This window comes from Planococcus citri, chromosome 1 (genome assembly GCF_950023065.1).
Source record: "Planococcus citri chromosome 1, ihPlaCitr1.1, whole genome shotgun sequence".
In the NCBI taxonomy this organism is placed as follows: Eukaryota; Metazoa; Arthropoda; class Insecta; order Hemiptera; family Pseudococcidae; genus Planococcus; species Planococcus citri.
In genome coordinates, this window is record NC_088677.1 from 5,465,179 (window position 1) to 5,491,587 (window position 26,409).

The 26,409-nt window shown below is 33.8% G+C and overlaps 1 long non-coding RNA gene across 1 annotated transcript; it reads right to left on the bottom strand.

Annotated features, from left to right (window-relative positions):
- Positions 1-5,739: 5,739 nt before the first annotated feature.
- On the bottom strand, positions 5,740-24,617 carry LOC135845764 (uncharacterized). Its single transcript, XR_010558821.1, has 2 exons — positions 24,187-24,617; positions 5,740-22,328 (listed from the first exon to the last, which is right to left on the bottom strand). It is a non-coding gene; the product is annotated as an uncharacterized LOC135845764 (long non-coding RNA).
- Positions 24,618-26,409: the final 1,792 nt, after the last annotated feature.

Below are 26,409 nucleotides of genomic sequence, written 5' to 3' on the forward strand. Positions count from 1 at the left end.
GTCGTTTTCTGAGGGTGTTAAAATTGGAGTGTAGAGTAAATTTCAGCTTTCCATCTCCATTTGATAAAATTTTGTGAAAATTTAAAGTTTCAAAAATCTGCTGGAGGTTTCAAGAATTTTCAAAAAGTCGCTGGAGGCTCCAAAACGACTTGAAATTCACCTTGAAATTAGTTTTTAGTATAAATTTTAGCTTTACAACTCCAATTTGATGGAATTTTGTGGAAATTTCGAGTTTCAAAAATCTGCTGGAGGCTCCAGAACTGCTCAAGACGGGTTGAAACCGTTCCCAACCGATTTGGCATGTCGAAAATAGGGTATATCCCAAATTTCAGCTTTCTTGGACAATTTGGTAAAATTTTGATTTTTTCCCTCATTTTTGGCCTAAATTCGATTTTCAAAAATTCACCAAAATCGAAAAACGCACTTTAGCATTTGAAATTTTGACAGGTGATAAATTTTTGCATGATCTTTCGATCTACCTTTGTAACGTTTGAAAAAGTTCGTGCAAGTCCTATGTTGAAATGCAAAATCTGCGATTTCGGCTGACCTGTCAATCAAAATGGCCGCCATTTTGTGAGTAAGACCAACTTTTTTTTGGCAAGTTTGCTTTAGAATGTTCCTTAGGATGTCCCCTTTAAGAAAAAAGTTGTCCCGGAGGATCGGCGGGGGGGTGCAATTACTTCTATTGTCATATGCCGGACTATAAAGCAGAAAAGAAAAATCGGAGTGGAATAAAATGGAAACCGGACCAGCATTTTTTTTTTAAGGAGAGGAATCTCGAACTGAAACGAAATTCATTCCGCTCCGCAACCCTGGTCAAAGTCTTGCTTTTTACCAAAAATTGTGTCACTTTTTGAAATTTAAAAACCCTGAAACTTTTATTTTGTAATGTTCTGGATTTTTTTGACGATTAGTTTTTCAAAATTGAAATGTTTTGTCACTGTTTTGACTATAATATATATATATTTTTTTTTGAAAAATTTGAATGCGAGCCTTAGGAGGAGTAGGAAGAAGGGATGAGGGGTTGGAAACGCTGAAATCATTTTAGGAACTCATTGCAAAAATAGCCCTTGTCACTTTGAAAAAAAAAAATGGGGAGGTGCTTTTCTCCACTGCATTGTATGGATGCATCAGTATTAAGTACTTATAGAGCTGGAAAATAACGTAAAAAAGCGAAGGAAAAAAGGAAAAAATTGGCACATTAATTTTTTCTTCGGGAATGTGTTCAGATGAACCTCCCTGAACTACCAAAAAAAAAAAAGAACCTCCTACTCCTGTAGCTAATTTTTTTAGGGGGCCAAAACCGGTTCTGATTCACGTTTTTTGCGATTTACTCCGAAATATATAGGTTTACGAGAAAAACTACCATGACTAAAAATGTTCCCCTTCAAATTCTCGACAATTTGATAATACTCTCGATACCCATCCCTCAAGAGGGATGTCTGAAAAAAGGGGTGGAAAGAGTGGGTGTTTCAAAAAAGGTCGGTCCAATAAATTGATCAAAGTTACCACCTTAAATGATTCGTTTTCGCTCAATTTTTTTTTTACATAGTCTACTCACCCAACTACCAATCTCACCTCCGTGGATTGGTCTTCAATCCTCCCCGGGGGTTGGTGGGGGGGGCTTGATTTTTCAAGTTACACACAACTGAATCATATTTATTTGAAAAACGAATCTGGACATGCGATATATCGAATAGGATGTTTTCGAGGTTGCTGAATACGATCGAATACCAACTTATTTTTTGGGTCCAGTTCCTCAAAACCCCTCTGTGCCCCAAAAAACGGGTTAAAATTTTGAAAAATCGTGAAAAGTCGAGTGAGACATCGAATAGTATGTTTTTGAGGTCGCTGTGTACGAATATAAACTTATTTTTTGAGTCCGACTCCTCAAAGTCTCACTGTGCCCCAACAAGGGGCCAAAATTTCAAAAAATCGAGTGATACACATATCAAATGGAATGTTTTTGAGGTCGCCAAGAGTACAAATATGAACTTATGTTTTGGGTTCCACCACACAATGTCCCTGTGTGCCCCCAAAAAGGGGCAACATTTTGAAAAATCATAAAAAGTCATGTGATTCATCGAATGACATGTTTTCGGGATTCCATTTTGAAATATTTTATCACTAAAAAATGTATATTTGAAACACATTAGCAAGTGCTTGATAATTTTTCATTTGATTTCTCCTGTAACTTTCAGAATTGAGCGATTTTGGGTCAAATTCTGAGACCTCTTGAGGTGTCCGCCTCCGATTTGAAAGGGACCGCGATTTTTGGAAAGAGCATGTTCTAAAACCCCCAAATCCAAATTTTCAGCTGCCCAAGTTCATTTTTCGATTTTTGGCAAATTTTTGAAAATCCAAAATTATTGACTGTTTTGGTGATTTATGCTTTTTTAAAAAAAGTACATACTTGATCAGTAAAAATGTTCAAAATAAGTCCTAAGCCTGATATTAACCCCTCAAATCCAAATTTCGCCATTTCCAGCCATTCTGGAGCCTCCAGCGCGATTTTTCAATTTCTCCAGAATTTTGAATTTGCTCCAGAAGGCGTGAATATGAAGTGGGGCAGCTAAAAATCGAGTTGTGTGTTTTACTCGATCTGTTTAACGAGTTTATTCACATTTGAGTCGATTCAGGAGCGGACACCTCAGCAGTGGTTTTTTGACCAGCTTTTTTCACAATAAGAAATCCAATATAAAAAAATCAAAATTTTACCGTTTGCGAAGAAATCTTCGAAATATCCGCGAATCGCAGTATTTCGTCATGAACTAACCCCACGAGGACGAATTTCGCCATTTTCAGCCATTCTGGAGGCTCCAGTGCGATTTTTCAATTTCTCCAGAATTTTCAATTTGCTCCAGAAGGCGTGAATATGAAGTTGGGCAGCTAAAAATCGAGTTGTATATCACATTCGACCTATTTAACGAATTTATCCACATTTGAGCCGATTCTGGAGCGGACACCTCAAGAGTGGTTTTTTGACCAGCTCTTTCTCAAAATAAAAGTACATACCTATCCAAAAACCAAAAATTCCTCGTTTGTGAGAAAATTTTTGAAATTTGCGCGAATCGCTGTATTTCGTCATTAATTAATTTTGGATATTTTTATTATGAAAAAAGGTGGTCAAAAACCCACTCTTGAGGTGTCCCCTCCAGAATCGGCTCAAATGTGGATAAATTCGTTGAACAGTTCGAGTATAACACACAACCCGATTTTTAGCTGCCCAACTTCATATTCACGCCTTCTGGAGCAAATTCAAAATTCTGGAGAACTTGAAAAATCGCGCTGGAGCCTCCATAACTGGAAATGGCGAAATTCGCCCTCGTAGGGTTAGTTCACGACGAAATACTGCAATTCGCGCAAATTTCGAAAATTTCCTCGCAAACGTTAAAATTTTGATTTTTTTGGATTTCTTATTATGAAAAAAGCTGGTCAAAAAACCACTGTTGAGGTGTCCGCTTCAGAATCGACTCAAATGTGAATAAACCCGTTAAACAGATCGAGTATAACACACAACTCGATTTTTAGCTGCCCAACTTTATATTCACACCTTCTGGAGCAAATTCAAAATACTGGAGAAATTGAAAAATAGCGCTGGAGGCTCCAGAATGGCTGGAAATGGCGAAATTTGGATTTGGGGGGTTAACATCAGTTTTAGAACTTATTTTGAACATTTTTACTGATCAAGTACGTACTTTTAAAAAAAAAGCATAAATCACCAGAAAATAGTCAATTTTGGATTTTCAAAAATTTGCCAAAAATCGAAAAATGAACTTGGGCAGCTGAAAATTTGGATTTGGCGGTTTTAGAACATGCTCTTTCCAAACATCGCGGTCCCGTTCAAATCGGAGGCGGACACCTCAAGAGGTTCCCTTGTCAGAAATTTGACCCAAAATAGCTCAATTTTGAAAGTTACAGGAAAAATCAAATGAAAAATTATCAAACACTTGCTAACGTGTTTCAAATATAAATTTTTTAGTTTGTTCGAAAAAATATGCATAAACGCCATTTTTACGGGTACCTAAAGTGGGGGACTCTAAAAAAGGGTTCAAAATTACGAATGTAGAGGAAGCTTACCTAATTAAACTTTTTTATCAAAGTAATTGAATATACACCTCAAAACGTCACGTTTGGCGCAAATCGCAGGTTTCTAGCTTTCCAGGCGTTCCTAAAGTATTAAAATTACAAAAAATTGGAAAATTGGATTTTTGAGTACCAGCGCAAAATTATTTTATTGAGCTCAAAATTTGGTAGGACGGAGGTCTTTCGGATACCAATGAACTGTAGAAAGCTTTTTAGTGAGGTTCAAAGGGGTAAGTTCAAAATGGTGGTTCCAAAATTTTTAAAAAATCAGAACCCTCCCCCTCCCCCAGATTTCTGTCCCCGATGGCTGAAAATATAAAAATCACCTCGCATAACATTTATCAGATTCGAACAGATATATTACGATGGAAAAGTTTTTGAAAATACTCGGTGGTTCTTAAAATCATTTTTTTATTCGCAACTTTGGGAACCCCTGGAGCCCAAAAATGGTTATTTTGGGTCAACTAACCATAGATTCGTATTTGGGACATTTATTACAACGTTTTAAGAGTGGTCGAGTCAATAACTGTTCGGGCCCAAAAAATGTCCTTATCGATACTCTCAGCGACCTCGAAAACATACCATTCAATACATCACTTGACTTTTCAGGCCCCTTTTTGAGGGCACATAAGGACATTGCGATGAGTTTTTGAAATTTTGGCCTCCTTGTTGGGGCACAGAGAGACTTTGAGGGGTCGGACCCAAGAAAATAAGTTTATATTCGTACTCAGCGACCTCGAAAACATACCATTCGATATATCACTCGACTTTTCACGATTTCTCAAAATTTTAACCCCTTTTTTGAGGGACAGAGGGGCTTTGAGAAGTTGGACCCAAAAAATAAGTTTATATTCGTACTCCGCGATCACGAAAACATACCATTGGATATATCGCATGTCCTGATTCGTTTTTCAAATATATGATTTTCGTCATATCGTGTTGAAATCTGAAAATGAATTTCTTATTTGAAATGATACCTACCACTCGTGGATTGTTTTCCCTTCGAGGTTTGAGAAGATGTATTTCTGGAATAAGATGTCATTTGCGAATATTTCTCCACTCCCAATGTACTGTAGCATGAGGCATTTTAAAATGTATGGCTTTTGGTCTCCAAATCACGAATTTTAGATTAGAGTTGCGAAAAAAACTGAACAGGCTTCTGAAGGGTAGCATTAAAAATTGAAAATAAACTCGTATTCGATATTATTTTTGTGAAAACTTTCAAAAATACAAATTTCATATAATTTAGACATTGAAACTATAATAGAGTTTTCTGAGGGGGAGATGCTAAATTATGAAATCAACTCAAATATTATGTGGCGCATTCCAAACCCTCTTTCATCATACTAATATAAATGCTAGAGATGAAATTGACGGGCTTGGGCTGAAAACGATCGAGTAGGTATAAGCTGTACATATTTTCAATTTTTTGTAGAAAACCGAAAAAAAAGTTTCAAGTTTTTTTGAGTTTTTGAAAACTTTTGAATAAAATCTAGCATAAACGGAAGTCTCTTCACGCCAGATTTTATACAAACGATTAATTCTCGATTTCCTACAAAAATAAAAAGTAGGTATAGCTGACTCGTTTCTACCCCAAGCCCTTAATACATACGTCTTTCCTCATCTTTTACGCCTCGAATAAGACAATACAAATTCAGTTTTAAAAATGTAATGAATTAAAACAACGTACAACATACCTATACAATTAAGAATCCAGTAAAACGAATCGCAGCTGTGAGTAATAAATTTTAAAAACGTAAGTAGGTAGGTACAAATATATAAAAGTAGATATTTTATTCAATATCGAAGAATACAACTTTAAGAAAATTGAATGCTGCTTAACAATAAAAAAAATATTGGTCATTATACCGGAATTAAAGTAGGTAATAATAATGAAACACACCTACATAGATTAAAAACAATCACAATAACAAATATTATATCTGGACAGCTGAATACATATTAAAATATGGGTACACTGCAGACCTCCAAATGGTCGCATGTAGATTGCACCAATGGAAGAAAACAAGATTAGATTTGTGAAAAATATCATTAATATGCCATGTAAGGGTACCTAACAGATTATATACTAGACACTTTTCAACAATGAATGTGATTTTAAACCAAATTTATAAGTACATACATACATAGAATAGGTACTTAGGTACTCTTATGTTACGATAGGAATGTAGGTAGTTGACAATGCAATGAGATCCATGTTTGGGTATAAATTTCAATAATTTTTCCTATAAAATAGAACACGGGTTAAATAGCCCTACTTTCGAATATTGGGACAAAATTTGCCACAGGAGACCCTATCTACAGAAAATTCATCTTTAGAGCAACCTGATTCTAAAAATTGCATGAAAATGTGACCAACTCATCCTACTATCAAACATTGTAATTCCGGACCCCATCATTTTAATGCAAATTTAACTGATAGAAGCAAGTATATATAGTATCTATCCAAAGAAGTGAATAATTTTCCACCACAAAATGAATAAAAAAATGAATTCCGGGTTCCATAAGCATAAGGCATTTTGTCCAAAACCGTTAAACAACAATGTCAACTTCTCTCAGGAATACTTTTAAGTATAACGTACTCAAATTTCAGCGAATTTCATTCAGTATATATGTATAGTGATATTAGTGATCATTCAACATTTTATTAAATTACAATATTTTCATGGTAATTAATTTTTTTTTTTTTTAGTGATTCTTTGATTTTCTTGTTTGGTTTTCAAGCCAATCAAACGCACTGAATTGGAACAGCCACCAAGCCACTTCCTTGTAGGAAATAGAGCAGTCTACAATGTTAGATTAATATCAATTTTTTGTACAATCACTATTGTTATACTATACCTATGGTGTATTTTATTTTTATAGTACCTACATAATTCAAAGCAAAAATTTAAAATGAATTCAAAGTTCATTATTCATTTTAAAAATCTGGTAAGCAGGTACCTCACATAAGAAAGACAAATTCTTGGGTTTTAATGGGATATTTTAATAGATTGCCCAATTCTATCCTTTTACCAAGTCCTACTAATTACCAAATCAATTTTTTACATACTGCAGAACATACAAGAGTAACCGAACATTAGATTATGCAATTAATGGAGGGTCAAACAATTTTACAGTAAGTACCTACATTTTTTTTTCATGTTTTCAAGTTCAAGATTAAAATTCCATGCACAGTAATTTTATCTTACAATTATTTTAATATTGTCATTTTATTCATTTTTAGTTATGTATATGCAAAATGTGTGTACAATGTATAGTAGAACAATGACCTTGTCATATGAAGAAAGTATTAATGTAATTTGGCAAATCTTATTGGTTGAAAATGTTGACTCAATGGAGAGTAAGTGAAAGTTTTACTTTCCATCATTCTAAATCAGTTCTAAATTTTTTTTTGTTATACAAGTATTTGATTTTTTTTTACCAGATCTGAATGAGTTTTTCTATTCTCTTTTTACTCTGTAGAAGACTCGATCAACATCAGTATTTGATTATGAGAAAATAATGGAACAACAAGTAAGTAGACTAAGATGTATGTATATAAATTAAATTGATATACCTAAGATTATAATATTGAAAAATAATATAGATTAAAAAAATGATTAACTGTTATTATTTATTTGGAATAAGAACGAGAATGACCAGCTGCAAACAAATGGGTAAAACGCTTGGTTGCCTCTTCGAAATTTTTCAAAAAGTACAATACCATCCAGTAAAAAAATATCAGAATGTTTCAAAAATATGTTCATAGTAAGTAATTTTTATTTGTTGTATTTTTTTTTCATTTTTACAGAGAAAGAAAGTCTTGACAAGGAACTTCCCAGTTCCCAGAGACCTTGCAAGTACTAAGGGGGCCTATATGGAACACCGTCATGTGAGCATGATGACGTCATCAGAAAACCTGCTGGCTGGTGGAGGGAGAAAAAGTGAGAAGTGGGGGTACCAGAAAAAGTATAAATTAAATTGTTTTTGAAAAGAAGGCAACTGTATTTCTCATGAGAGCACTTCAGAGTACAGACCTCATCAGAAAATTTCTTACTTTCATTAAAACATTTTTTCCGCTGAAATTATATGATGAAGTGAAAAAGAATTCACTTCATTTTTGTTGTGTTGTGTTGTGTGATCAAACTTCTTATGAGTCAAGACATACCTACAACCAAATATAGAAAATGTAGGATACAGGTACTATCAGAGTTTCAGTCCTCCAAGTGGCAGCCATTTATGTACTTTACATTACTTCGATACTAACATTTGTTTGGTGTGTTGAATGGTTTCATTCACTAAAACAAACTTCAGATTCAAGTATTGTCCGAAAAAATGTTGTGAAATAAAAAATTATTCGACTAATATGCAATTGAGAAGTGCATCTCCTTTAATCTGCCCTCTGCCTCGCATTAAAAAACGCAATTGAAGATAAATACAATGGATACACACATTTATTTTTATACTATTTTCATGGTAAGTAATTTTTGTTTTTCTTTCTTTAGTTTTTATAGCAAAACTCAGTCACAATATTTCTTCATAGGTATTTAAAAGATTACTGTGAAAACTCATTCAAAGTTCACCAGCTTCAATTACTGGTCTGATTTGCACCAATTTTTCAAAAACATTCCTCTCAACCCCTAGGTACCTAGGTATGCCATCCAAATTTTTTTTATAGTTTTCAAATCCAATTCCCAATATTTACACCAATTCCTCACCATTTCCTCAACAAATCCCCAAACAAGTCATGTCATGAAATTCAAATATTGAGTAAGTAATTTTTTCGTACAGGTGTAGTATGTTTACAATATTTACTTAGAAATTATTATTGATACACACATGTACCTAATATTATACCTTTTTGAAACTTTTTTTTTGTGTTATTTACAACTTCAAAGTGATTTTGTTATCAACTTGAGTAATTCTTGTAACTCTCAGAAAAACTTTTAGAGGGCCACATACTTATGCATTCATACTATGCAGTGAAGAAAAGCACCTCCCCTATTTTTCTTTGAACTGACAAGGGCTATTTTTGAAATCAAGTTATCACTTCATTATGGGGATTTTCTATAGTGTTTTGACTTTCAAAGTTTGACTCTTATTCATCTATTTATTTATTTTTACATGTGCCCGATCAAGCAATCCAGGTAAAAGTCCAAGACTATCCATTAACCATGATTCATCTAAATGAGCCTGAATTGTAGCATATTTAAGACAGCGTAATTTCTATTCATTTATTTCACTTCTTCATTTCCCCTTTCTTGTATTATTAAATATTTTAATTTTAAGAATTATGGGCCATTTACAATCATGAAATATAGGCTTATGGTACATAATTCGCAGTTAATAATATTTAGAAGTTCATAACAGAATTAAAGAGATTTTATTATGCCTCAGTGTAAATAGGTACCTACTACCTAGACCTGTAATTGGTAGAAGGATATTCAATGCTGTGCTCTTTAATATTCACACAGAACCAAGAGATACTCGAAATGAAGCTCAAATAGCTATATCTACAAGATGTTCTTGGGTTTTAACTGAACGAGAAGATTATGCAGAAGTGCTCACCTCTTTTATAGGTGAGTACGTCTTCTCACCAGCCCTCAACATCTTCAACCACGACGTCTGGTATGAAAGCGAACACGCTTACATAGATACGACCAGGAAGATAGTCCAAAAAGTAATTGAGGTAAGAATGTCACACATCTCGTTACACATTATTTAAACTACCATGATTTACTAATGGAATGTACGTATGATACTTCTTATAGGTAATGATGCACCATCATAATAAGTTAAGCACGCAGGAGTTAGGAGTAAGTAATTTTTTTTTTCATCAGAGCTGTTTTTAAATTAAATTGAAGTATAAAATCATTGCTAAAATGAGGTGTTAGAACAGCTTCAAATTTTCTAAAATAATAATTTGTATGGTAACACAAAAAAGTATATTTTTCAGGCATCGAGTGTAAGCGGTCAGTACAGTAAAGTAGTGATGGAGCAAAGATCAGCATTAATCCCTAAAGTGGACGGTGTTAAAAATCATTTCCCCAAGCCATCTCAATTTCATTTCATTAACAAAACTCAAGCAACATAAAATTTTCACAATACCGGACATAACCATGAAAATTCAATGGGATAGATGGCTCACCATACGATGTGATGCATATACTGCTGGACAAAACCATAAGGAGTAATTATTTACCATGTAAGTTGAATCCACTCGTGCTTATCATTTGTGAAATTATTTTATATCATTTTTTCAAAATAATTAATATCTATTTTTTTCAGAACGAATAACTGATGTCCTGTTAGCAGCTGATGAGGAGGATTTCAAGCACTTTAAAAACACCACTCATTTCTTCCAATTTGACAGATGTTGTGGTGGTAGTGCCCTAGTAAGTTTCCCACAAGTGCAAGCCCCCAATGGGTGCATCTGCGAGTACTGCAAAGTTTGTAGTTGTGATGATGGAATGGAGGCAGTCTGTCTCTGTTTTTCTAAGCATGAGATCAACGATTTCGACTTGTTCAAGGGAGTAATCCCAAATTTTAATAACAGTTTCATTTTTTCACAGTGACTACTTATGTCCATGTTATGACAAACACTGGATAGTGAATCCAGCATTGTTTAAAGAGACAGTAATTGAAGAGATTTCAAGAAAATTTGATAGTAATATAGAAAGTCTGATTGATATTTTTTTTAATATGCAATTATCTACTTAAATGTATCATTTTAATACAAGAAACTGACAAAAATGTTCATTATTATGCAACCTATACAGCTCAGCTGTGTGAGATAATAAATACATGAACAAGTGCTATATAAGTAGGAGTGATAGATAAACGATGGCTGCCTACTTTAGAATTGAAAAATATGTCATCAATATATTACACTCAGAAAAATGATGTCTACTGGTAGAATAATCACACTGATTGGCCAATTATATTAATAATGGCCTCTATTCAACAATGGCTGCCTATGTAAAATATGAAATCTCCCCAATAAAAGAAAATAACTGTTATCAGACTGGTAGCTGGTAGAATGATAGCAGTTGGCAGGTGTATGATGCCTTATTGTGCAGAAAACGTGCTAATCATTCTGAAATTCAATGTTTCATTATGAGGAAGGTTGATTGTACATATGAATTGTTTTACATTTATTATTTTGACAGAAGCCATGTGTAGATTAGATCTAGTTTATAGTTTGAGATCCACTTCCACAACAATCTGAAAATATGGTGATCATAACACGCCAAAGAGCTGTAGAATTCACATCCAAGGTATCATAATTTGTAGGTTGGTATATACTTATTTACTCACATTTTTTTAAATTAGGAATCCTACTTCAATTTAATATAAAATGTGAAAAATAAAAATAAATGTAGTATAAGTGATTAATATTGGAAAATGTTTAACAAAATTGCAGCGTGGAAACCACTGCTGATGTTGAAATGAAATCCATTTTTCCACCCCAATTACACATCAAATTGCCAATTCCTTCTAAAACGCAATATTATAAAAAGTTTTAAAAATATGTTCATAGTAAGTAAGTAATTCTTATTTGTTGTATTTTTTTCATTTTTACAGAGACAGAAAGTCTTGACAAGGAACTTCCCAGAGACCTTGCAAGTACAGTAAGGGGACCTGTATGAAATACCTCTTTGAGCGCATGCGCACCGGTGAAGCGCAATGAAGTTATTGGAAAAACCCACTGGCTGGTGGAGGAAGAAAGTGTGAGGAGTGGGGTTATCTGAAAAAAGTATAGATTGGACATAACCAGAAAATTCAAAGAGGTAGATGGCTCACTATATGATGTGGTGCATATACTGCTGGACAAAACCATAAGGAGCAATTTACCATGTAAGTTGAATCAACTCGTACCTACCTTATCATTTGTGAAATTATTTTATATCATTTTTAAAAAATAATGAATATCTATTTTTTTCAGAACAAATAAGTGATGTTCTGTTAGCAGCTGATGAGGAGGATTTCAAGCATTTTAAAAACACTACTCATTTCTTAAGATTCAACGGATGTCGTGGCCATAGCACCCTAGTAAGCTTCCTACAAGTGCAAGTCCTCAACCGGTGCATCAGCGAGTACTGCAAAGAATGTAGGTAGTTGTGATGATGGAATGGAGGAAGTCTGTCTCTGCTTTTCTTAACATGAGATCAACAATTTTGACTTGTTCAAGGAAGTAATCCTGAAGCAAATCCAAGATTTCAGTCCAGATCACCGATTAAGTACCTCTATTGCTTTGGCTTCGCTATTCCCTTTAATCTATGTATGAGATAGCAGTCCATGTATATATAGTCAAAGGCTGAACTAACCCAAAAAGCACTCCAAGAAATCGGAGGAGGCGGGTACCGGATGGCTTGATCTATTTCAAAATCTGTCACAGCCGTCCACATCAGAAATTGTCTGCAATGCCTCCAAGAGGGTAGAAGACAACAATACCTTTGAAAGTAAGTAGCTTTTTAACAGAATTAACGACGTTGGAAAAAACCCAACTCATACAAATGATTAACTTTGTTAAATTGTTACTTTCAGTTCCCGGTTAATCATGGAGAATTGATTATAGATTTCAATGTTTATGAGTCTTCATGGTGCATGAAGAAGGAACGCAATCCATGGTGGAAGAGGGTGAACTTTCAGTCAGTATATCAGTATGCAAACAACTCGAAAATAGCGTACCACACCAAATGGCTGGAGGAGGAAATCCAGAAAGAAGTAAAAGGGATGGAGGAGGAACGTTCAATCAAGATAGAGAAGAGTATACAGAAGTGCTCATCCAGAAAAATAGTGCAGAAAGTCATCGAGGTTAGAATGTCACACATTTTGATTTAATTTACCTAAATCAATTGCGATTCAAAAAAATGAATAAAGGTGTAATGGAGCCTGGAGCAGCCCTAATATCAAAAGTTAGAGCATTGGGAAAAATACCACCTAGTCACTTGGACTTTATATCTCTAACAAAATTAAAACAGCACAAGATTTTTACCATCAGTGATATTACACGGAAGTTTAAGGAAGTGAACAGATTGCCCTACGACGTTGTCCACATTATACATTATATTGATGTAAGATTATAAAATTGAAAAATAATTAAGATTAAAAAACTGGTTAACTGTTATTATTTATTTGGAATAAGAACGAGTATGATCAGGTGCAAACAAATGGGTTAAACGCTTGGTTGCCTCTTCGAAATTTTTCAAAAAGTACAATACCATCCAGTAAAAAAATATCAGAATGTTTCAAAAATATGTTCATAGTAAGTAATTTTTATTTGTTGTATTTTTTTTAAAATTTTTACAGAGAAAGAAAGTCTTGACAAGGAACTTCCCAGTTCCCAGAGACCTTGCAAGTACTAAGGGGGTCTATATGGAACACCTTTTTGAGCGCATGCGTGCCAATGCGGCGGTGAGTTGTCATGCGAGCAAGATGACATCATCAGAAAAACCTGCTGGCTGATGGAGGGTGAAAAAGTAAGAAGTGGGGGTACCTGAAAAAGTATAAATTAAATTGCTTTTGAAAAGGAGGTAACTTTATTTCTCATAAGAGCACTTCCAAGTACATACCTCATCGAACAAATTTTTACTTTTATTAAAACGTTTTTTCCACTGAAATTATCACAGCTAAACAGCTTTGTGATGATGTGAGAAAGAATTCACTTCATTTTTGTTGTGCTGTGCATTTTGAACTTGGTTCCGCCAAAATACTCAAAAGATGGATTAAAATAATAAAAACAAAACGAAAATGAATAAAAACATTTGAGAACATTTTTCTAATAATTGAAAGGTCATGAAATTCAAATATTAAGTAAGTAGTTTTGTTTGTACAGGTGTAGTATGTTTACAATATTTACTTCAAAATTATTATTGATACACACGTGTACCTATATTATATCTTTTTGAAACTTTTTTTTTGTGTTATTTATGTACAACTAAAGTGATTTTGTTATCTACTTGAGTCATTCTTGTAACTTTCAGAAAAATTTTTGGAAGGCTAGGCTACATACTTATGCATTCATACTATGCAGTGGAGAAAAGCTTTTCTTTGAACTGACAAGGGCTATTTCTTATGGGGATGTGTTTTGACTTTTGAGTTTGACTTTTATTCATTTATTTTTTCATTTTTACATGTACCTGATCAAGCAATACAGGTAAAAGTCCAAGACCATCCATTAACCATGATTCATCCAGATGAACTTGAATGGTGGCATATTTAAGACAGCGTAATTTCTATTCATTTATTTCACTTTTTCATTTCCCCTTTCTTATATCAAATATTTTAATTTTAAGAATTGTGGGTCATTTACAAACATAAAATATGGGCTTATGGTATGTACTTTGCAGTTAATAATATTTAGAAGTTCATAACAGAATTAGAGAAATTTTATTATACCTCAGTGTAAATAGGTAAGGTACGTAGACCTGTAATTGGCAGAAGGTTATCTAATATACAGTGTTCTTAAATATTCACACAGAACCAAGAGATACTCGAAATGAAGCTCAAATAGCTATATCTACAAGATATTCTTGGGTTTTAATGGGATAAGTAATTATTTTGTGAGAATGACCCCCCGAACATACATTGTTCAAGTAAGAGGGTCCTATGAAGCCAATATCACCCTGGCTGAAACACATGAAAGTGTTTATTATGACAGTCAACACATCAACAAAAGGAACCGCAAAAATGTATATGATTCCATGACCAAGTAAGTAATTTTTTTTCATTAGAGCTGTTTTTAAATTAAATTGAAATATAAAATCATTGCTAAAATAAGGTATTAGAACAGCTTCAAATTTAGAAGATAATAATTTGTATAGTAACACAAAAAATTATATTTTTTATGCATTAGGTGTAAGCACTTGTCGGCCTGTTACGGAACAACCTGAAAAGTCTGGTCGAAACTCATTCACAGTTTAGTTCCTTAATTCACAGCGGTATCGTACCACGACAGAGAAAACACCCACTTCCACCTCGTCCATTTATGCAGATACAAAAATTATCAATGCCGCTGTAGTTCCACTCGAAAAGTGCTCGAAGAAACTGGAGGAGGCTACAGGATGGTTAGATCTATTTCACAATCTATCACAGCAGCCCACATCAGAAATTGTCTGCAATACCTCCAAACAAGTCCAAGAAGACCATGGTGCCAGAAGAAGGAACAGAATCAGTGGTGGCAGTGGATGGACTTCCACTCAGTTTACCCGTATGTGAAGAACTCAAAAATAGCGCATATGCCAAACCGCTGGAGGAGGAAATCCAGAAAGAGGTAAAAGCAATAGAGGAAGAAGGTTTGATCAAGATAGAGAAGAGTATCCAGAAGTTCTCACCAAATTTATAGGTGAGTACGTCTTCTCTCCAATGCTGAACATCTTCCAACATGATGTTTGGTACCATAGTGAACACACCTACATTGACACATCCAGAAAAATAGTGCAGAAAGTCATCGAGGTTAGAATGTCACACATTTAGATTTAATTTACCTAAAACTATATACTATATTGTTACCAATGGAATGTGTGTCACTCTATAGGTGACCATTGAACAGTTAAATTTACAACAGTAGGTAAGCAACCTTGTTTTTTCATGTTTTAAAGTTTATGATAAAAATTCTACACACAGTAATTCTACCCTGGGATCAACCAAAAAGGAAGCCTTTTCAATCAGGGTAAAGTTCCCAATAACCTACCGTACAGTATCCGTATTTTTACCAACTTTTTGCACGTAAAGTGAAGGTATTGTTTCTGTTTACTCTCTTTTTTTAGTGCTTTTATTTTCAACATACTGCAGTTTTTTTTAGTAACTAATATAGCATATAAATGAAAGGATAATCCTAAGAGAAAGGATAATCCTTCATCTATTAATGAAATTGTGCAAAAATTACACAAATCAGGGCAGCGTAAAAACAAGTTAACTACTCCTGGAGATATCAAGAATACTATGGTGAATAAAAAATTTACTATGATGATGTGAGAAAGAATTCACTTCATTTTTGTTGTGCTGTGCATTTTGAACTTGGTTCCAACAAAATACTCAAAAGATGGATTAAAATAATAAAAACAAAACGACAATGAATAAAAACATTTGAGAACATTTTTCTAATAATTAAAAGGTCATGAAATTCAAATATTAAGTAAGTAGTTTTTTTGTACAGGTGTAGTATGTTTCGAATATTTACTTCAAAATTATTATTATTGATACACAGTACACACATGTACCTATATTATATCTTTTTGAAACTTTTTTTTTGTGTTATTTACAACTTCAAAGTGATTTTGTTATTTACTTGAGTAATTCTTGTAACTCTCAGAAAAACTTTTGGAGGGCTACATACTTATGCATTCATACTATGCAGTGGAGAAAAGCACCACCCCTATTTCTCTTTGAACTGACAAGGGCTATTTTTGTAATCAAGTTGTCACTTCATTATGGAGATTTTCTATAGTGTTTTGACTTTTGAGTTTTAGTTTTACTTATTTATTTTTCTATTTTTACATGTGCCTGATCAAGCAATCCAGGTACAAGTCCAAGATCATCCATTAACCATAATTCATCCAGATGAACCTTAATGATGGCATATTTAAAACGGCGTAGTTTCTATTCATTTATTTCACTTCTTCATTTCCCCTTTCTTATATTAAATATTTTAATTTTAAAAATTATGGGCGTAAATGGCTTGGGTTTTAATGGGATAAGTAATTATTTTGTGAGAATGACCTTAGGGGTCATTCTCACAAAATAATACTTTGTTCAAGTAATAGGCTCCTATGAAGCGAATGTCACCAGAGTAGAAACCACAGAGACGATTCCCTAGGACAGCTCGAACATCAATAAGATCTACAACTCACAATGAAAACGTATATGATTCCATGACCAAGTAAGCAATTTTTTTTCATTAGAGCTGTTTTTAAATTAAATTGAAATATAAAATCATTGCTAAAATAAGGTATTAGAACAGCTTCAAATTTTCTAAGATAATAATTTGTATGGTAACACAAAAAATTATATTTTTCATGCATTGGGTGTGAGCACTAAGCAGTCAGTACCATAAAGTAGTGCTTGAGCATAGATCGGCATTAATCGCTAAATTGAGGGCCTTAGGAAAAATTCCCCCAAGCCATCTCAATTGCATTTCATCAACAAAACTCAAGCAGCATAAAATTTTCACAATAACGGACATAACCAGAAAATTCAAAGGGATAGATGGCTCACCATATGATGTGGTGCATATACTACCCTGGACAAAGCATAAGGAGCAATTTACCACGTAATCCTGAAGCAAATCCAAGATTTCTGTCCAGATCAACAAATGGTCACGGGATGCGACGGCAGCCACTATCGCATTGAAATTGCAGAAATTGGACGACGTGGCGAAGAAGGCAAGACACAGCATAAGACACGGTACGCCACCGCAACTTTTCTTACAAGATTATATAACATTGATAGGAAACGAACATGGCTACACGACATTATCACAGCCACTGGGCAAGAAGCTTGTTGGCCTCTTACAAAACAACCTGAAAAGTCTGGTCAAAACTCATTCACAGCGGTATAGTACCACGACAGAGAAAACACCCACTTCCACCTCGTCCATTTATGCAGATACAAAAATTATCAATGCCGCTGTAGTTCCACTCGAAAGGTGCTCGAAGAAACTGGAGGAGGCTACAGGATGGAGATCTATTTCGCGATCTATCACAGCTATCCACATCAGAAATTGTCTGCAATACCTCCAAAGGAGTCCAAGAATACCATGGTGCCAGAAGAAGGAACGGAATCAAGGGTGGAAGCGGATGGACTTCCGCTCAGTTTACCGGTATGCGAAGAACTCAAAAATAGCGCATATGCCAAACTGCTGGAGGAGGAAATCCAGAAAGAGGTAAAAGTGATGAAGGAGGAAGTTTTGATCAAGATAGAGAAGAGTATCCAGAAGTGCTCACCAAATTCATAGGTGAGTACATATTCTCACCGATGCTGAACATCTTCCAACATGATGTTTGGTATGACAGCAAGCATGCGTATTGCGTACATAGACACATCCAGAAAAATAGTACAGAAAGTCATTGAGGTAAAATGTCACACATCTCGTTATTTAATTTACAATACTATGTTTTACTAATGGAATGTGTGACGCTTTATTAGGTGATGATGCACCACCACAACAAGTTGAGCACGCAAGAACTTGTATGATGAACAAGGACAACTTGTACTTCACCTGTACAGATAAACATATTATGAACTACTACAAAATGGATGTATCAACATTTCTCCTAGATAGACTCCTCTTCTGGCAACTAGAAACCAGGGTTGGTTCTCTACGCGTAGAATATCTTTGTCTACTATGTAATGTATGTCAACTTCAAAGTTGTGTAAGTATTCCCAAATAATCTCGCTTCTTGTTAAAAATTGTCGTTTTTTCGCAAAAAATTACCCTCACTTTTTAACTGAAAAATTGAAGAAAAAAAGTCTTGTACTTTCGACAAAGATTGTGAAAAAGTATAATTTTCTTACTAATAATTGACAATATCTACTTCTGCTAAAATTGTCAGTTTTGTTTTTTTCAAGTTTTTTTCCTTTCCTAAAGTGGTCAAATATAAAGTACTCGCTTTTTTTCAAAAATTGATAAAAATTCTTGTTTTTCAGCCAAATTGCTGAAAAATTTGATTTTTTGCAAAAACTTTTTAAAAAAACTTACTTTTTTATACAAATTGTTTAAGAGTTTCATTTTTTTACCCAAGAAATGCAAAAAAAATCTCATTTTTTGTGAAAAATTAGGAAAATGCTGTGTTTTGCTGAAATTGTCAGCTTTTGCTTTGTGAGAGATTCAAATCCTCACTTTTCAGCTCGACAATATTGCTACAGATTTTCACTTTGTTCAAGAATTACCTATCCAAAAGTTGGTTTTCTGCCAAAAATGGCCAAAAACTGAAAAGTATTGCTTTTTTGCAAGTAGATATGTTTTTTGAATCTCATTTTTGAACACTTTGGTTTTTAACAGCAAATTTTCAAAATCTTCTGCCAAAATCCATGTAAAAAATGCTTTATTCTAAAACAGAAAACAGTTTTACTTTCTAGTTTCCATAGTTTACATAGTCTACAATGTCTACATGTCAACTATAGTTGTCTACAGTAATGTTGTTTACATGTAGACAAAGCGTGTAAAGTAGACTATATAGTCTACTTGCCAACCCTGCTAGAAACGACCAAAAGTATAGTAAAATTTTTAATGAACTTACTAATGGTTCTTGACAAGAAAATACCTAAATGTAATGTTTTTTATGTGGAAGGCCCACCAAATTGTGGGAAAATTTTTTTTCAACGCAGTAACCCATTACTATTGTAACTTTGGGCAAATTGCCAATTTTACCAAAAACGCTAATTTCCCACTGCAAGATGTGGTGTGGAAAAGGGTTCTTCAATGGAACAAACCAGTTATTGAAAATAGCGCTTTTGAGACACTAAAAATGATTTTTGGAGGGGACCCTGCTTCTTGGAGGATGCAATTTAGCAGAAAACTACTAACACACATTTATTTTTATAATATTTTCATGGTAAGTAATCTTATGTTTTTTTTTCTTTAGTTTTTATAGGGAAGTGATATGTTGATGTTCTTGTTTGGTTTTCAAGCCAATCAAACGCACTGAATTGGAATCCAATTAATTATTTACATGTTTAAGAATTGCGTATTTTATTTTTATAGCACCTAATAGGTACAAATTCAAATTTTAAACTGAATCTAATGTTCATTATTCATTTTAAAAATCTGGTAAGCAGGTACCTTACATGAGAAAGATAAGTCAGTCATAGAAACCATCAAGTATATTCCGCACAGCAATAATAATTCCTTTGTTGTGACCAATTTGCTCAATTTCTTGTATGATAAAATCGATACTTCCCATATTGGAAAACCTTTTGAACTTGGTATATTCTTGGGTTTTAATGGGACAAGTAATTATTTTGTGAGAATGACCCCTAACAACATACATTGTTCAAAGTAATAGGTTCCTACAAATCCAATATCACTTAGGCTCAAACTTATGAAAGCGTGTATTTTGACAGTCAAACATAAAGAAAGTTTACATCACAACAGAGACGATGTAAGTATTTTTTTTTCATCAGAGCTGTTTTTAAATTAAATTGAAGTTTAAAATCATTACTAAAATAAAGTGTTAGAACAGCTTCAAAATTTCTAAGATAATAATTTGCATGGTAAGACAACAAAGTATATTTTTCAGGCATTGGGTGTAAGCAGTCAGTACAATAAAGTAATGATGGAGCATAGATCGACATTAATTGCTAAAGTGAAGGCGTTGGGAAAAATTCCCCCCAAGCCATCTCAATTTCATTTCATTAATGAAACTCCAGCAACATAAAATTTTCACAATAACGGATGTAACCAGAAAATTCAAAGGGATAGATGGCTCGCCATACGATTTGGTGCATATACTGCTGGACAAAACCATAAGGAGCAATTTATCATGCAAATCAACTCTTACTCATCATTTGTGAAATTATTTTATATCATTGTAACAGAATAATAAATATCTATTTTTTTCAGAACGAATAAGTGATGTTCTGTTAGCAGCTGATGAGGAGGATTTCAAGCATTTTAAAAACACCACTATTTCTTCCGATTCGACAGATGTCGTGGCCATAGCACCCTAGTAATCTCACTCAGAAAAATGCTTGTCAGCCTATTGTCCCACAACCTGAAAAGTCTAACTGAAATACATTCGCAGTGATTTCCATCCACAAAGGCGACAACCCGCACTACCACGTCCTGCACTTATTTATTTATAAGATTTTAAATTAGGAATATTAAGTATTAATTTTTTATTTGCAGGGTTTGGTGAGAATCGAGAAGAGTATGCTGAAGTGCTCACCAAATTCATAGGAGACTAAGTGTTCTCACCCACATTAAACATCTTTCAACATGATGTTTGGTATAACAGCGAGCATGCGTACATTGACACATCCTGAAAAATTGTGCAGAAGGTTGTTGAGGTAAGAATGTCATACATCTTGTTAACAATTTTGATAAACAAATTTACTATGATGTTTATTAATATCTCCTTTAATCTGCCCTCTGCCTTTCATAAAAAAACGGCAATGTAGATCTCAGTAACAACAATTTATTTTTATAATATTTTCATAGTAAGTAAGTAATTTTTGTTTTATTTTTCTTTAGTTTTTATAGCGAAGTGATACATTGATGGTCTTGTTTGGTTTCCAAGCCAATCAAACGCACTGAATTGGAACAGCCACCAAACCACTTCCTTGTAGGAATATAGAGCAGTCTACAATGTTTGATTAATATCGATTTTTTGTACTGTCACGATTGTTATATTATACAGGGGTCGGCATAAGTTAGCATTCCGATTTGCACAACCGACAATTTTTTCAAATAAAAATGATTTTTTTTTCTGTAGTGACATAGCGGGGAATGAAACTATTAACCTTATTACCAAAATGTTGGTGGGACTTCCACGAACACAACGCACTACGTACAAGACCTTCCATCTACTCATTACACACAACAGGGTGTTGAAAAGAACGCATCAGTTTTTGAATATGAATACTAACTTATGCAGACCCCTGTATATTATATTTCATGTTTTCATACTTTTCTGCGCCCCCTTCTAATCCAATTAAATAATATTTAAATCTTTAAGAATTGGGTATTTTATTTTTATATTAATTCAAATTAAATTTTTAAACTGAATCTAAAGTTCATTATTCATCTTAAAAATCTGGTGAGCAGGTACCTCACATAAGAAAGACAAGTAGGTCATAGAAACCATCAAGTCTATTCCTCACTGCAATAGTGTCTTTATTGTGACGGATAAAAAGCTAATGACACTATGCAAGGAATGAACTTTCAGTTGCAAGTTCATGACTTGACAAAAAACAATCTTTTAGCTCTGGACACAGCCAGCAATTAATATCGCGAGATGTGGCGAAATACATTTGTAATCGCCTAAATAATCGTTATTTTACAGCCCACTATTTTTACCTAAACAATCGCGTTGGATCTAAATTTTATTTTTATTTAAAATACAAATTCGCGATATTCACAACGGCTAAGGTCGCAACAAAAAGATTGGAGAGTAGGTAAGAATAATTTTCATTTCTAAGTATATTACTATTAGGTATTGTCTATTAATTTGTTGTTTTTTCTTCAGAAAATAACATTCAAGAGTACATAATTTATTCTTTTTAACTTGATCAAGTACCTATACCTATTAACATTATTACTGTCTAGGTCTTGCGGTGATCATAGCTATCATCCGCATACCTCGTCGTCGTCGTCATCCTTCTCGCATCCTCGTATGCTCGTGTCGTCGCTGTTGACGCACTTGCACTCCTTCTCATCAATCCTGGTTCTCCTTATAGAGACCATATCGATGTTCGTCGCATACCTACGCAGCTATAGGGATGCTGCGTCGTCGCATACGCTGCTGCTCGCCTCTCTGTGAACCAGTTCCCGTTATCCTGCCTTTTACATACTCGCACCTTACCCCGCCACCTTCCGTTGCTATCTTCACGCTCCTTTTCTCGTTGCTCGCTTCTCTATACACGATACATTAGAGTAAGCTGTTTAGATAGTCTATATATTTTCGTCAACGTGTACACATGAACGAATAAAGGCTCTTAACGTTAGCCTCGGCCTTTTTATTTACCTCGCGCTCGCGACTTCGATTACGAATGCCCAACCTACGTTCGGGCCTATCTACGACTGCGGACGATAATACCCCCGCAGTCTATTAATTTGTTTTATATTTAGAAAATAACATTCAAGTTGAATTAAAAATCTTTATGACTTGAGCAGACAGAGGCTCTAGATGTTTGTTTACATACCTACTTATATGTAAAGCAGTTGAAAATAATTTCTTATTTAAACATAAAAAAATACTTTCAAAGATTTTTACTCACCATTAGAGAATGTAAGAACAAACAATTTAGATTTAGAAGTTCAAAACAGAATTAAAGATAGGTATTTCACTATACCTCAGTGTAAATAGGTTCCTAGACCTGTAATTGGTGGAAGAATCTAATGCAGTGTTCTGTAATATTCACACAGACATTACACCAAATGGCTGGAGGAGGAAATCCAGAAAGAAGTAAAAGCGATGGAGGAGGAAGGTTTGATCAAGATAGAGAAGAGTATTCAGAAGTGCTCACCAAATTTTGTAGGTGAGTACGTCTTCTCTCCAATTTCAACTTGCTCAAGGAAGTAAGTACCTAATCCTGAATTTTAATAACAGTTTAATTTTTTCACAGTGACTACTTATGTCCATGTTATGACAAACACTGGATGGTGAATCCAGCATTGTTTAAAGAGACAGTAATTTAATAATTGAAGAGATTTCAAGAAAATTTGGTACTAATATACATAGAAAGTCTGACCGATATTTTTAAAAAAATGCAATTATCTAAATGTATCATTTTAATACAACTGACAAAAATGTTCATTAATATTTGTTTTTTAAAGGTACAAGGTATGCCATCTATACAGCTCAGGTGTGTGAGATAATAAATACACGAACAATACCACAGGACCACAGAACATGACATTTTGGATCTTCTCGAAAATGTTGGAATTAACGATAGCATTGATCAAGCTTCACTGGCTGGGGGATTAGATGGCAGCACTTACCATGTCACAATTAGAAAAAGTGGCGGAGGTGGCGAGACAAGTGAGAAAGACAATCAAACATGGTACACCACCACAGCTTTTTTTGAGAGATTATGTAACATTTTTAAGAGATTTATTAATGGTAAAGGATAAACACATCCCCAAATGTAATGTCTTTTATGTAGAGGGCCCCCAAATTGTGGGAAGAACTTCTTTTTCGATATCGTAATGCATTTCTATAGCAGTTTTGACCAGATAACGAATTCGACAGGAACGCGAATTTCCTTCTTTAAAAGATTGGCAAGTAGGTAAGACTAATTTTCATTTCAAAGTAAAGTACATTAATATTAGATATTGTCTATTAATTTGTTGTTTTTTCTTCAGAAAATAACATTCAAGAGTAATTTATTCTTTTTAACTTGAGCAGATAGAGGCTCTAGTTTTTAAGTAAGTACCTATATTAACATTATTACTGTCTAGGTCTATTAATTTGTTTTATATTTCAGAAAATAACATTCAAGTTAAATTAAAAATCTTTATGACTTGAGCAGACAGAGGCTCTAGATGTTTGTTTACATACGAAGGGCGGTTTTCCAAAAGTCGATAAGTCAAGTTTTTTGAAAATTGAGTTTTTCATGCCATTGTGTTCTGTAGGTTGTATCTCACCTATTTAATGCCTAACCTACCCAAAATACCTATTTATTTACTCGCAATCCAGCTTTTCCGTACGTTGCAGATCGCAATCGTTTTTCCAAAACGCGATAAGTCACCATTTATCCAGTGAACCTTTGAATTTGGTGTTAAAAATATGAGTTAAATTTTTTGTACCTACTGTAATACTTCGTGTTCGTTGAAGTAGAGATGTGAAAATTGTTTTTTTTTCAATACTTAGATAGTATCGTAATATAGGTACTTTTGTTTTTATTTGATTGTCAAAATGGATAATTTTTGTTAAAAATACAGGTTAAATTTTTTGTAATCGATCTTTTTTGGTTTTCTACTTTTGTTTTGTGATTAACAGTTGACTTACATCGATTTGCACCGCTGGTTTTATCATATAAATGAAAAACTGAAAAATCGTTTTTCCATAAGTCGATAAGTCAGTTTACTTTTTCTGCCGCAGAAGCGCTGCGAACTCGAGTTACACCGCGAAACCAACACGTACGTGTTGAGGTAGACCTAATGCAACATGCAGGACAGGTTGCATACTCCAAGTGCATCATGGCTTCAAATGGGCACTAAAAACGTCATTTATCTCGAAATCATGATTTTTGACTTATCGCTTTTTGGAAAACCGCCCTTCATACCTATATCTAAAGCAGTTGAAAATAATTTCTTATTTAAAAATAAAAAAATACTTTCAAAGATTTTTACTCACCATTAGAGAATGTAAGAACAAACAATTTAGATTTAGAAGTTCATAACAGAATTAAAGATAGGTACATTCATTATACCTCAGTGTAAATAGGTTCCTAGACCTGTAATAATTGGTGGAAGAATCTAATGCAGTGTTCTTTAATATTCACACAGAACCAATAAACATGCTAAATAAGCCCAACAGCAAGTGCAAGATAATGATATACAACTTATTCTTGGGTTTTAATGGGATATTTTAATACATTGAAAAATATGTACGTAACCACATTAATGTGTTGTACATACACAGTAAGCAACCTTTTTTTCATGTTTTAAAAGTAAAGATTAAAATTCTACACACAGTAATTCTACCCTTCAAATTATTGTAATATAGTCATTTTATTCATTTTTAGTTATATGTAAAATGTTCTTTTTTCTGCAATGTTTTCATTTACCAATCAAACGACCAACCAAAAACATTCTGCATACAATGTAGTAGAACAATTACCTTGTCATATGACTCAATGGAGAGCAAGTGAAAGTTTTACTTTCCATCATTCTAAATCAGTTCTAAATTTTTTATTGTTATGGTAATTAATTTTTTTTACTAGATATTTAATTAATTTTTCCAATTTAGAATGAGTTTTTCTATTCTCTTTTAAGACTCAATCAACATCAGTAATTGATCTTTTTTACCAGATATTCAATTAATTTTTCCAATTTGGGTCTCTGAATGAGTTTTTCTATACTCTTTTTATTCTATAGAAGACTGGATCAACATCCAGAGATTCCCCACACCCCAGAATCTGACCAATAATACAGTGATAGAAGCACACGGTTTTTCAATCCCCCTCCCTCCATCCCACCAAACAATCATTGCTACCTATTAGGTATTTTTTGTTTTGTTTTTTGGTAATTCTTTTAAACTGAAATTAAGTATGACAAAGTACCCACAGCAAACATGTTTTTTAAGACGTGTCTGCCATGGTTACAAGATAATGTTTATGTATGTACTGAGCCATAGTACATACTTACATCAATCCAGAAAGAAGTAAAAGTGATGGAGGAGGAAGGTTCGACCAAGATAGAGAGGAGTATCCAGAAGTGCTCACCAAATTTATAGGTGAGTATGTCTTCTCTCCAGCAATGAACATCTTCCAGCATGATGTCTAGTACAAAAGTGAACACGCTTATATAGACACATCCAGAAAAACAGTACAGAAAGTCATTGAGGTAAAATGTCACACATCTCGTTATTTAATTTAAATTAAACCACTAACTATGTTTTACTAATGGAATATGTGACATATTATAGGTGATGA